The sequence below is a fragment of the Poecilia reticulata genome, linkage group LG17 (genome assembly GCF_000633615.1).
Source record: "Poecilia reticulata strain Guanapo linkage group LG17, Guppy_female_1.0+MT, whole genome shotgun sequence".
NCBI lineage: Eukaryota > Metazoa > Chordata > Actinopteri > Cyprinodontiformes > Poeciliidae > Poecilia > Poecilia reticulata.
Genome location: NC_024347.1, coordinates 7173420 through 7186745, shown reverse-complemented (window position 1 = coordinate 7186745; position 13326 = coordinate 7173420). Strand labels below are relative to the sequence as shown.

At 38.2% G+C, this 13326-nt stretch overlaps 1 protein-coding gene across 2 annotated transcripts in view; it reads left to right on the top strand.

The window, feature by feature from the left end:
- kcnn1a (potassium intermediate/small conductance calcium-activated channel, subfamily N, member 1a) overlaps nt 1–13326 on the top strand; it is an 88555-nt gene that overhangs the window by 58051 nt on the left and 17178 nt on the right. The gene's annotated exons all lie outside the window — the stretch shown is intronic.

Here is a 13326-nt window from a genome sequence, read left to right as displayed (position 1 = left end):
ATATATGAAAACATAGTTTTTCTATAAGTTACATTCTGCACCTTTAATGAAAACACCACAATTTCATAATTGTGTTTTTTCGACATTAGCAGAGTATAGATAAAGATTTGCGTACATTTGTAATGGAAGTGCAGCTCCTGTTGCTTCTCCAGTCCATCCTGTTGTGCAGATGGACACCAGCGTATACCTTAACTTCTCATCCCGTGATGGAAATAGTGTTTGACATGATGCAGCTTTTCCTAAAATTCTCAGTTATCCTCTTTGTCTTTTTAACTTTAAAGATGGCCATAATGCTGAGTAGTCTGTCAGGTCCCTGTGCTCAGCCTCTTTTCCAGCGACTCAAAGTCATCTGAGTGTTTCTGCAGATGACAGGACTCTGACTTGTACTGGAAGACTGAAGCACGCAGTGTAAAAATACATTTTGACAGGACAGTCCCCTGCTGACCTCCTGGTCAAACACAGTCTGTAGTCTCACAAACTGTGGTCTGTTTGTCAGGAAGTTATTAATTCAGGTGATTATGGCTGAATATTGATGTTTGTACTAATCTTGCCTTAGTTCAGGTTTTGCTGACTTTGTGAAAATAAATTTTCCCCTTGTGGGACAACAAAAGTATCTGAACTTGAATCTGAGTCCACCTGTGCCTTCCTGGGTTTCTTACACACTACAGCAGGCTGAGTTGTGTTAAATGCACTAGAGAAATTAGAGAAGATAAACTCACAGTACTAGCTTACAGTGACCTCTTTACAGCTTTAGGTCCTGAGTGGCTTGTTTACCTTCTCAGTTGGGCCAAAGACATTCTCCCCATGACTTTTATGATGAGATGCTTGGACAATAGGGCTCGTAGTTGCTAAGCACGGATGAATGAGATTTCCTGGATACTGAGGCAGCATGTCTTCCAAAGCGCCGCAATCCTTTCCTGGGTTCCGCTGAACTTGAAGAGGTGATGCAGGATCCCGAAGAGCTGGTTCCCACAGACCTTCAAGTCCTGAGGGTCTGAAACCGTCTGGCTGCAGTCTTGTTCTGCTTCCATCTCTCCTACCTTCCTTTCATGACTACTAGACATGGACATAGGGTGAGGTGAAGGAAGCACCAGCCTTCCCTGATATCATTGAAGAAAATAACTGAGCAGTAACCCCAAGATCAATGTCCAAATCGGAAGAAAAATGTGGTGTGAAAGGGGAGTTGTGGGTAAATTGGAGGAAAAGACGTGTGTCTGGCTGAGAGCAGGTGAGGATGATGCTGGGCTTGTTTCTAAACTGAACATGTTGAAGAAGGTCTTTAGTTCATTGGCCCTGTCCACCTCACACCATCTGACCCTCTTGTTATGTCTGAAGTTGATTTTGTGCACACCTCAATAATTTCCCTGGCTTCTTTTCTCGGGTATCTCCTTTTTCTCATTCAGCCATTCTTTGAGGCCAGTGGCTGTGCAGAGCTTTACATTTCAGAAAGAATCGTAGTGGTTTGATGGGAATCATTTTGTCCACATAAACTTTAAATAGATGGCTGCACACTAAGTCATGGCATAGCTGTCATGTCCATGTGATACACAGGGTGCACCAGTCTGTACCATCCCTGATGTTTGCATAAAACAAATCCAAATTTTTTATTTTTTTAAATTTTTCATTCTGGTGGAGTACTTGAGGAGCTGCTGAAATTATTGAAGGGAGAGAAGAATAAATAAAATTTTTCAGATATTGCTGCATAGCTGCATATACATCTGATGAGGGTTCTGTCCTTAACAACAATGGAGTGGAGTGGATGATTTAATATGCACAGTTGGCATATTAAATCATCCACTACAGGATCTATACATATACAGAGGTAATACTGGTGAATTTCTTTGGTAAATAAAATGGACATAATTTACAGCTGTGTCAAAGTTCAGTACCTGGACTGCAGAAGCAATAGCAGCATGTTCTGGATTACACAAGCTACTGATGACAATCTCTACAACTCTTATGTTTGCTTGTCCAGCCTTAACTTGTGAAAGTCAGGAAGAGATACTGGAGTTGGTTATTATGTGGTTGGCTATTGCTGCCACATCTCTTTGAAACACACAACACTGAGTTCCAGACAGCCTGGCTGGGTATTTGTTAGCTCATCCTCCAATGTATGAGAGGGTCATGTTAGCCACTGTGATCAAGAAGGTTTTAGCTTCCTGTTTTTCCTGACCCACTCTGCTCTTGCTCTTCCTCTATAACCCGCCATTGATTTAGGGTCCAGTTTGGTGCTATAAGAGCTTTTGAAATATGTATCCTCTCTTTTATTTTGCATTATCAGAAGGTGACAAAACATGCTAAATTGAAAAAAAATATGCAAAAGTAAAGCTTTTAATCTCAAAATGATTTAAATTGCTTATTTTATAACAGAAATACAACAAGCTGCCAAATTGCGCAACAAAATTCTACTCCATTATAAATAAAACAGTAGATAACCAAAATGGTTTAGCATCATTAGAAGTAAAATAATGTATTTCTAGTATAATAACAGGAAAAAGAACAGGAGGGTAGCATATTGAATGTAAATGCCTAGCCTTGATAACCTTGACTTTGACCTTGAACATAAATAAGAATTTGGTTTCGGTCTATATCGTCCAGCCCCGTCTTCCTGTCTTCTACTGCACATCTAACTGTATGTCCTCCACCCAGAGTGAGCTCAGAAACCCAGACATTAATAAAGTCATGCTTGAGAAGCACAGAGGTTTCAATAAAGCTAAAAAAATGTATTGGCTCAACCACGCAGTCATTCACACTGCTAGAGCACACTCCCAAACACCAGGGCATGTCACCACTTTGTTTATTTCATTTTCCAGAATGAGATGGGCGGAGCTGTGTTGCATGTCTGTCTTTTTGTGTTACTGTGAATGGTTATGAGCATGCATGTGCAGTTTTGTGAGTGTGTGTGTGTGGGGGTGTGTGTGTGTGTGTGCGTGTGTGCGTGCATGCGTGTGTGCGTGTGTATGTGTGTTTGTATAATGTTTTGTTGTACTTTCTATTTCCCCACTATGCTGCTCCATAGGGATACCATGTGAGTCCTTTTTCTCTGGCTGTAAAAAAAAAAAAAATTAAAAAAAATATATCTATATATCATTTTTTTCCCTGAGCTGGCGCCACTGCTGCCCTGACTGGGAGGGTGGGGGTATTAGAGAGGGAAAGGGGCCCTTCTAAAACACATGAACTGTCAAACCTAGCAGGCCAAAGCAGAATCAGGTAAGGCCTCTCGTTGGCAGGAATGTGCCACTGCTCCTCTGCTAAGACAGATTCTACTTGCTCTAGAAGCACAGCAGAGGTGAAGTAACTGTGTGAGCAGCACTTTGAAGCAAGCGTCTCTTTGCTAACTGTTGTGCATGAGGCCAAAGAGAACCTGAGTGGGTGGGAGGAGGGGTTGGATTTAAAGCAAAGTACTCCATGTCACCTTCAGAAGTCTACCAGAGGGCAATCCATATTTGTACAATTTGTCTCCCTTTCTTGTTTTATGAAATTGGTATAGATCCATGTGACACAAAAATACTTTCTAGGAGCAACTGCAAATATTTTTTGAGGAGAAAAAGCCTTTTTATTCTTTTTCCTCACACATTACCATCTCATTATGTGTCTCCCTCTCACAAAATTGATTGAATCATGTTCTAATGGTTTTTCAAAGACATTTGTTGCTCTTACTCAAATATATTTTGCCTAGAAATCCAGAAACAAAATCGTATCCAGACTAACTATATCTTGAATGAGAACAGTGAGCAGTTTGTCAGTCTTGTTGTTGAGACTATTTAAGTTGTTTTTTGTGGCCCTGGTTTGAACATTGCAATGTTGATGTACAGATTGAGGTTTTACCAGTTGAAATATTACCGGACGGGATTTAAATGAGGGCTTTGTTTTCCCTTGCAACTTAACGTATATAGACACAACTGTAAAGCAGGAAACTCTTCAGAATGTGATGACTACTGTCCTTGTTTGTTTCACTGTTCCAAATGTCACTTCCCCTTCCTCATCTCCTTTGGTAAACATAAAAAACAGCATGATAGTTTTCATGTTTACTGCCCAATTCCATTCTTTTAAACAAATCAAAAGCGAAAAGAAGAGGCGCTTGTTTCCTAAAAGTGCTTTGTGTGACTTGTATCCTCTGTTAAATGCATTGAGGGGCTGTCACATTGATCATGCTCCTGTGTTTATGAAAGGGCAATATGCTGTGAGAGTGGACGAACACGGAGTCTAACTGGAAAATGCCTAGATGGGGGGAATGAAAGTCACACATCCAGAGGAATTGAGAGGGATGAAGAAGTAGAGGAAGACTTTTTAAATTTACTATGAATGGATTAAAGACTGCTCTTAGTCCATTCTTATTCCTTTCCTCATAGTTCGTTCTTACTCCTCTCCTAATGCATAACATATTATAAACCTCATCTAAGTTCTTTTGGCTTTAACCTTCAAGTCTCTCTCTCCCTACTCCTCATTGACTGATTTACACATCCCCTACTCTACCCATCTAATGTGGCCTCATCTGCAGTTTCCCCTCATCCTCTCTTCCCTGTTCCGATCTTGTCCCCTTTCAGTCCGAACCCGCTTTAAACTGCTGCATGCGTGCTTGTTCTGCCTCCCTTTCTTAGCCATTTCCTAATTCTCTTTCCCTTCTTGTTTCAATTCTTTTACCTGAAACGGTGCGAGTGCCTGGGAATGGCACTCACACTGCCATTCCCAGGCAGTGTGAGTGCTGCTTCTCACCTCACTGTCTGCAGCAACGTCAAAGTCTCAGAAAGTTTATCTGACTGTCGCTGAGAGCAAGGCACCAGATAATCAAGCTCGAATTACTCATCGGATATACACACACACACACACACACACCATATGTTACATGCATCATTGCCCAATTGAAACATAGAATAAGCCAGGATAAGGAGAAGACTATAGACAGGATAAGATATAATAATAAGCCACCCTAACCTCTGACCAGGGAAAACATCCACCATGATGCACTTAGAACAGATACAAGGTTTACATACATCTTGGTTGATTGTGTGTGTGTGTGTGTGTGTTTATGTAACTGTTTATTTTCATTTTTTTATGGTGGTCCTCAGGCAGCCACATACTAGCATTATATATAAAGCTAGTATTATATATAACATATCCATCTGAAACCTACTCTCTCCAAAAAAAAAAACAAAAAAAAAAACCAGATTTTTGTTGAAAGAGTAGATAGGTTGGAGAGAAAGTGAGCTACACTAAGCAAGCACTCCATGATCTAACCAGTGTTGTGGGTGGAAATGCAACACATTTCATGAATTGATGCTTGGGATGACTTCAGAGAGCTACACAGCGTTGGTAGAGGCGGTGGAGTGTTGGAGCTTCACTGCTGCTGTGTCCCCTGAAGGACAGAAGCCCAGAATCTGCACCAAATAGTGACAGTTTTATTAAAGGGGGAGCAGCTGCAGCTGGGATTGAGGTCGGTCACACTGTAGTGATTTTGCTGTGTTTTTGGGTGCTACCTCCAAGTAATTCAATGAGACCTCTGTAACAGAAAAACCTCAGGTTTGTTAACACTGGAGACACAAGTATGCAGTCCAGGACCGAAGCGTTGACAATAAGGAGCTCATGAACTGCTACCTGTGTAGTGGCCTTGCAGACTGAGGAGGACAGTCACTGAATGACAGAGAGGCCTGCTTTAGGGGAAAATTAACAAGTCACATTTTTAAGGTGAATATGATTATCTCACTTAACTGACCTTGCTAAAGAATGACTTTTATAAAATCTCAGGAAAAAGTGGAACTCAATTTTTCCATCGGTTCCCAACAGATAAGGTCAAGATTATCAGCATAAATGTAGCATCTTTATTTGAGGTGATCACTATAGGTGTGTGATACTTCATATTTTGGTATTGATTCAGTACCAAGTAAATATTGGACCAGTATCGCTGAGACCAATAATTACATCGATACTGAAACCGACACGTTTTGTCAAAGTTTGACATATTATCAAACTTCTGACCTTTAGGTGTTTTGTGTTTTTTCCTTTGAATTATTCTGTTCACACTTACAATAGAATTTGGACAAAGCTGAAAGGTGTTAATAACATACTAACATGACAAACAGTAGCAACAGAAAAATAAAACAAAGATGTGTCCATTTTTTTTTAAATAAACAAAGTGACAGTTTTATTAAAGGGGGAGCAAATCAAATTTTTTTGAGGCACTGTTGAGAAACTACAATACAAAACTAAAATTAAATTTCAAGATGGATTCTGATGCTAAAGTATCAATCTTACCACCCTTAGAATCAATCTGATACTGATACCAACTCGACATTGATATTTTGGATCGATTCACTACTCATTCATCAGTAATTATACATAAGTTAAGTTGTATCTGTGTGAGCACATCAAAGTAAAATAGTAGCTTCCTACTTCAGTCAAACAAAGCAAAGAATATATTGTGATGAGACTATTGATCGGTTTTTAGTATCGGAAGGTGTACCATCAGCCTGTGTCAGGGTTTTCCTTTTGTGTGTGTGTGTATGCGTGTGTGTATGCGTTTCAGGATTTTCCAACAAGCTGCTAATGTTCCCACACAGGTGATTAGATTATATTTGAGTTAGAAACATTTTTTAACGTTTTTTATTTTTTTTATTTTTATTTATTTATTTATTTATTTATTTATTTATTTATTTATTTGAGTTTGAGTTTGAACTTCCACAGTAAAATAAAAATGACGGTCATGAACACAGGACCATGAAGTCTGAATCGCAGGATACATCAGTAACCTCAACTCTACATTTGATCCTAGAATGAGATTACTATCGGATATTGGATATTGATCAGTTTTTTATACTGAAACCATTTGAAAGTTCATGAATTGCAGTAAGTTTACAAAACATGCAATCATTGATTTTCCTAAGTGTTGATTGGTTAAACCCCAAAGAGTAGAATAAGGAAGACTGCAGATGTTTGGTCAGAGTCAGCTCTCCTAGCTTAAGCCGTCCTGAAAGTGTTCATTTTTCTTGCTGTAAATTTGATTTGATTTTTTTTTTTTGTGGTTAGAATCCCCGAGCATCGGGCTTAGAATTTAGTAATGTACAGTTATGAAGATCAGACTATTCAATTCTCTGGATTCATAAAGGTAAAACACATTTCTTGTATGTTGCAGGGCCCCTTTGGTCAGATAGCACTTGAAAATATCCATACCGCTTGGTGTCCAGATGCAGTAGCTCAGTTAGCTGTAATTTAGTACACATGCAGACCAGTGATGGGCATGTTAGTGATTCAGCGAGCAAGACTCTGGCTCAGCTAGAACGATCATGAGAGGGTACTGTGACGATATCCTGAGTGGAGCAGGAATATGTCTGCATGTCCAACAGTGAGTCCAAAAAATGAGCAAAGGTCATTCAGAAAGGGTTAGGGCTGTATCTTAGGCAGATATGAGGCTGGCAGTTATCCAGCATGTGAGGATGTCCAAAATGACCACACAGGGTCATGCACAGGTCCACTGTGACCCCTTTCAAACTTCATTACGTTCTGGTGATATTGTCTAAGAGGCTTCCTGAGTGGACATCCAAGCCATCCATTCTGGGGACTTAGCAGTTCACCTTTTATGGTAACTGAGTGCATTCTTCTAATCAAGCAAAACCTTATAAGTTAAAAAGTGCCCTTTTTCTGTTTGGTGGACTTTACTAGATGTTCACTTAAAATGGTATTTCAAAGGGTTCATGATGTCACACATAGTAACCATGTCCCTGATCCCCTTTGAAGAGAACCGTGGCCATAGCATCACAAGACCACCACCGTACTCAACAATGAGCATGGATCCGTTTTCTGGCAGTTCTGAAGTGTCTCTTGCTGAAACGTTAGTCTCATCTGACCAAAGCACACAGCTGACATAAACGTTTCAGCATAATTTAGAAAACTCTACATACATTTGTGATGGTGGGACAAAAAGACAAAACATAACATCCTGCTCATTGAGTGAGGTGATAAGATAAACTTAGCTCCTTTTTGAATTATTAAACAGAATGTTTTCTTTTTTGTCCCATTGTGAAGGAACAGTAATAGACATATACCTTTTTGTTATTATACTTGGAGTGCATCCAGAAAGTATTCACAGCACTTCACCTTTACTTTTCCCAGATTTTGCTATGTATTAAATTCATTTATTCAGAATTCTACCCCATTATGACAATACAGAAAAACATTTGAGATTTTTGCAAATGTATTAATAATGTGAAATTATTAATAAGTTTGTAAACAAGAACTCCAAGAAAACAGGAAGTCATGGATTATAAATATTAAGTTCCTAAAAACTGATCAACTTAAAAAAGGAAAGTATGAATTATAAAAATACTTCAGTACATTTTAATTTAGGAAAGTTGTTCAAGATTCTACAATCATCCCACAATCATTGTTTTGTAAAAAAAAAGAAAAAAAGTATTTTTGTGGTAGATTTTTTTTTCCATCTTGACTAACCAAGGTTGTTGTTTTTTTTTTTTTTTTGCAATAAAAGGTTAATTTACTTTAGGACCTTTTCACATCAGCAGAGACTGCTGGATTGTTAACATATCTAAGTAACAGTCATCAACTGTTGGGAATTATTTATTAGTACCAGACTTGACTGTAGATAATTTGAACAAGCAGTTTATTTTTTTCGAGAAGAGATGCAGGTCATGTTTTTCCTTTTCCTCTTACCATTCAGGTCCCACTATGTATCATGTGTTTTATGCAGAAATGGATAACTGATCGCCTTCTTTGAATCACTTCATACGTGTCCTGAGAACAAAGTAGTCAAAGTGGGGAACAAACTCTAGGTTCCTGACATATCAACCTGTTGCCCTGGAATAGGTTGAAAGTGGTGCCAGCTCTTCTCCATGCTAACCCGAAAACCTGCCACGGTATATTGAGAGCTTGAAAATAGTGTTTTCATCACGTCCCTTCTATTTACATGCTTCATTTACAAAGAGAGCAGAGACATCCATAGTTGGCGCTAATAATAAAAGAGGGAGAATTGACACCTTATGCGTTTCTCCCAGCATACTTCTGGGTTATGTTTACTGCAGAAAGAAGCCCCCTGTACTGCACCGTGTTCTCCAAGTTAAAAATGCGGCACATTTCAGTCTGCACTAAAGACATGACTCATTCTCTGCACGCCTTCATGCCAAGATGAATGAAGTTTGCATACTAGTCATTTGTAATTACAATATTTAGCCATCTGATCAAGTTTAGCCCCCTGGCAGCTATCAAAGGCCAGCTGCTGAAGTGATGGAATGCAGGTAAAAGAGACAGGGGTGTCAAATTCAATGAGCATCTACCTTCCATGATTCACAAATGAGAGCTGGACCTCAAAGACGCTTCATTCCCCCGTCCCAGTGCAACATTATGGACCCTGAGTTTTCCCCTCGCACTCCTGCTCTCAATATACTGGCTTTGAAGCATGCAGGATGCAGACAACTTTTTATTCCTGCATGATACAAAACGGACTGCTTCTGTGCATGTCATCACACACTAGAATCCTACAAGCCACACACTGCTGTGGGACAGAATAGCTCCCAGGAATTCATTCCCCCCTGACTTTCAGCATGAACACGAGGAGTGGGAGTTTTATGCACTGCAGAAGGCATGAGTAGATGATTAAGAATATTTGGTGGCAATGAACTATCTTGGAGGAGAAAATTGACTCAAGAATTCCTGAAACAATGGTTGTTGTTTCAGTTTCTTTTTTTCTATTAGTTTTTCTTTTGTGTTTGGAGGAGATCTGTTGGACATTTTTGATAGGTTCACTTTCGAAAATGCAGTTAACTGATTGAACTAAAATATTCCTGAGAAAAGATGCACTTATTACGACTTTAATTTTTGTTACTCAGTTTTTGGACATATTTGACCAGCCGTTAAATATGTTTATGCTAATTCTAACTTCAATTTAACAGTTATATTATTTGTTGATATGAGAACTGTGTTTAAAGTATTCTTTAACTTTCTATCAGAGGCCAAAGGCGAGTCATGCAGCATGTGAGAGAGAGACAAATTTGCCACAGACTTTAGATCTTAAACTACATTTAGCAAAAGATATTAGCATGGTTAGCTTGTACTTATTTCGTAGAGAATAAATGTTTACCATAAAGCAGCCGTATGTATTTTTTTAAACATGTTTTTTACTTATTTGTTAAAACTATCACCATGTGGTGACAAAATATGAGACAGATAATCTGTGAAAAAAAAGACCTCTGCTGCCTTCTTTCTATGGTCCTGCTATCATCTGAACAAATACACAGCTGTCAGAAACAACCAATCAGAGGCAGGAGGAGGGTCTTACCGCTGTTAATCAACCTCACTCACTCAAATGTTCAGGTTAGTTAGCATAATTACAATGACAGCAGATGAACAGTTTTCCTGGAAGGGTAAGTTATTTCTCCACCAGTAGCATATTTAGCAGTGCATACATGATAATGATTGACAGCGCTAAGACCCTCCTTATTTTTGCATATAGCAATAGTGGCACTGTAAGGAGGCAGAGGAGCTTGGTTTTCATATTAAACTGCCACAACATATTGACAGTTTTAACAAATTTGTAAAAAACAAATTTTTGTAACATGCTGCTGCTTTAACTCAGTTCTACAAAGCTACCAGTTTTTCCATATATAGCAATTGCTGTAACATAAATAAGTATAAGTGAAAAGATAAAATGACTCAAACAGAGCAGGTTTTATTTTCTGTTATTTCCTTAAAGTGTCCCTCTCTCTCACTTCCTGTGGATCTGTGAGCATCTTTGTGCTTCCTCTGTGACCTCATGCTTAACACCCCATCTAGAATCAACTTGCCAACCTTTAGTTTTTTTCATCCAGTAACAGCGTGTACCCTGAAGTCATTGGTTGATAGTATAATCTTAACCAATCAGTCATGTGTATGGGCTGATCAAATTGAGAATCACATTAACTATGATAATTAATAATTGATTAGGAAAAGCTGGCATTTTTAAGTTTCCAATCAATCGCTCACGTATCTGGATTGATCAAATTCAAAATGACACTATTTATGTCACCAGAACTTTTATTGGTTCATCTCTGCCCTTAAAACATTCTCAGTAGTTAGAATTTATGCAGTTTAAAAAAAAAACTCTCTTAACTTCTCCAAGACAGTCCATTGGTTATATTTAAGCAAGTTGAACAAAGGTGCACAAGGCATATTTGCCTCTGTAACAGACTTTTGCATTGCTGCAAAAGCTATCGGAATGCCATCCTCAATCTTGGGCTTTTACAGTTTTTTTTATTTATTTCTTTGTAAAGTTATTTTCATACACTTAGTTGGCCTTTGATTTGACATTTCAAACATTGCTGAAAGCTACTTTAATGTTTGCTGTGATCATTTGTATGTTCAAAGTTGTTTTTTTCTTTCAGCACCTTACTCTCTGATGGAGCATTTGTCTCACACTGTGACCAATCAGTCAACTGTTTGATTTATTGCAGCATTATTACCATTTTGAATGCACTGACATGCATTTGTTTAGTTGCATTTATCAACATGAGTTTGAATTGATGTGTGGCACTTTGTACCATAATGTCTGGTAAAAGATGTTCTTTCTTTGGCATTTGAAAAATGTTCTTTGAATTTTTTTTGTGGTATTTTGTAAAGGATTTGAATCTGCAGCCATTTTATGAATGTCCCTGGTCAAAAATTTAATTTTTTATCTTTCAAAACACTGAGAATGTCTTTTGTTGATACTGTTTTCAAATACTTTAAGCATATTGTGTATAATTTTTTTTCCATATGTCACATTAGTTTCTCTGTGCAGAAGTTCATTTTCTCTGCCTGAAAATAAGTAAGTTCTTGTGCCAAACCAGTACTTGAAACCAGAACCACCTAGTTCTATGTTGCACCACCTGCTGGGCTGAGGAAAAAAACATCAGATGCATTTCTTTCTTGCAGGTGCATTTCTTCTAATTTCCCTAAATTTTTGACATAAAAAATTTTTGACATAAAAAATTTAGGTCAAATTCTTTTTAGGTTTTTAAGAAAATGCCCACGTGTTTTCTTTTAACACATGGCCATTTAAAAAAAAATTGATTAACATTGGGATACCACTAGTTAACTTTTTTCAAAACTGTTCTGATGTATTTTTACAAACCGTCTATGGCAACGTTATACCTGCCATGGATGGTAAATACATGGCAGGTAATGCAGGAGAAAGTTCCCAACATGTTCTGTGTTTAGGATGTGCTTCCTGTGGCAAAGCAGGCGCTCCATATATGTTAGCTTAGATGTCCAGGGTGTGACCCCTGACTTTTAAACATTCACTCCCTCTTCTCCATCTTTTCCCCCTTTCCCACCTGATTCAGTGGTGGGATTTATGTTTCCTACCACTAGCAAAAAAAAAAACCCACTTATTCCAGTCAATAAATGAAATCAGATGACAGCAAATAATCAAGCAAGACTTCACCTGGCAACAAGAAACTTATCTGGTAAAAACAACACGATCCTTATCAGTGTTTTCATAGAACATGCTGTTAATGAGGACTATTTGAAGTAACATTTGCTAATTGAATTGTTGTTAGCAACATAAGCTAATAACAATGAAGTTGGCTCTAAAAACTAAAGGAGCATCTTAAAAAACAGATGATGTACATTTACATTAAGGCTATCAGAAGTGGAAATAAACTATCACTGCAGCTAGCGCTATGCTAGCCGTAGTTAGTGTAGAAAGTTGATCCAGGCTTCAACATTACATAAACTGTATGACTTATGTGAGTTGAGGTTAAAATCCCAGTTTTTACTAAAGATAGACAGGTAGATGTCAGTGACATGAAAGAAACAGAAAGTTGCTTATTTTCAAAGTTTTCTGGAGAGCTTTCCACCAGCAACAAGCAGACAGTACTAGCTTAGCAGACCCCATTAAAGTGCATCATGATGAGGGAACTGTATTTCACCATCAAGTATTCTTACAGAGGACTGAGCTTTGTCCTGCTGGGCCTTATGTCCTGGAGTTGGTCTAATATAGATAAAAAGTAATTCATTGATTATCTAAAATACTTTGATGGAGTTTTCATATCATCTGTAACTAAAGATAGAGGTTACAGAAGACAAGAAATATTTGCCTTTGATAAACATTTTTAATATTTATATGTTTTTGTGGACAAGTGCAAAATTTTCAACAAACTACAGGATCATTACGGCATCACTGCCTGTCCAGAAGCTCATATGGATCAAACCCATTTGGAAGCCTTTCAGACCCAAAGGTTTGTTGGATGTACTGCTGAACGGTCCACAGCCTCTCTATACATATACAACTAACCTTTGAGAGTTTTTCCTCCAGATTGTGTTTCCTCCTTTTTTCTTTCAGTCACTGTTTCACTTTCTCATCAG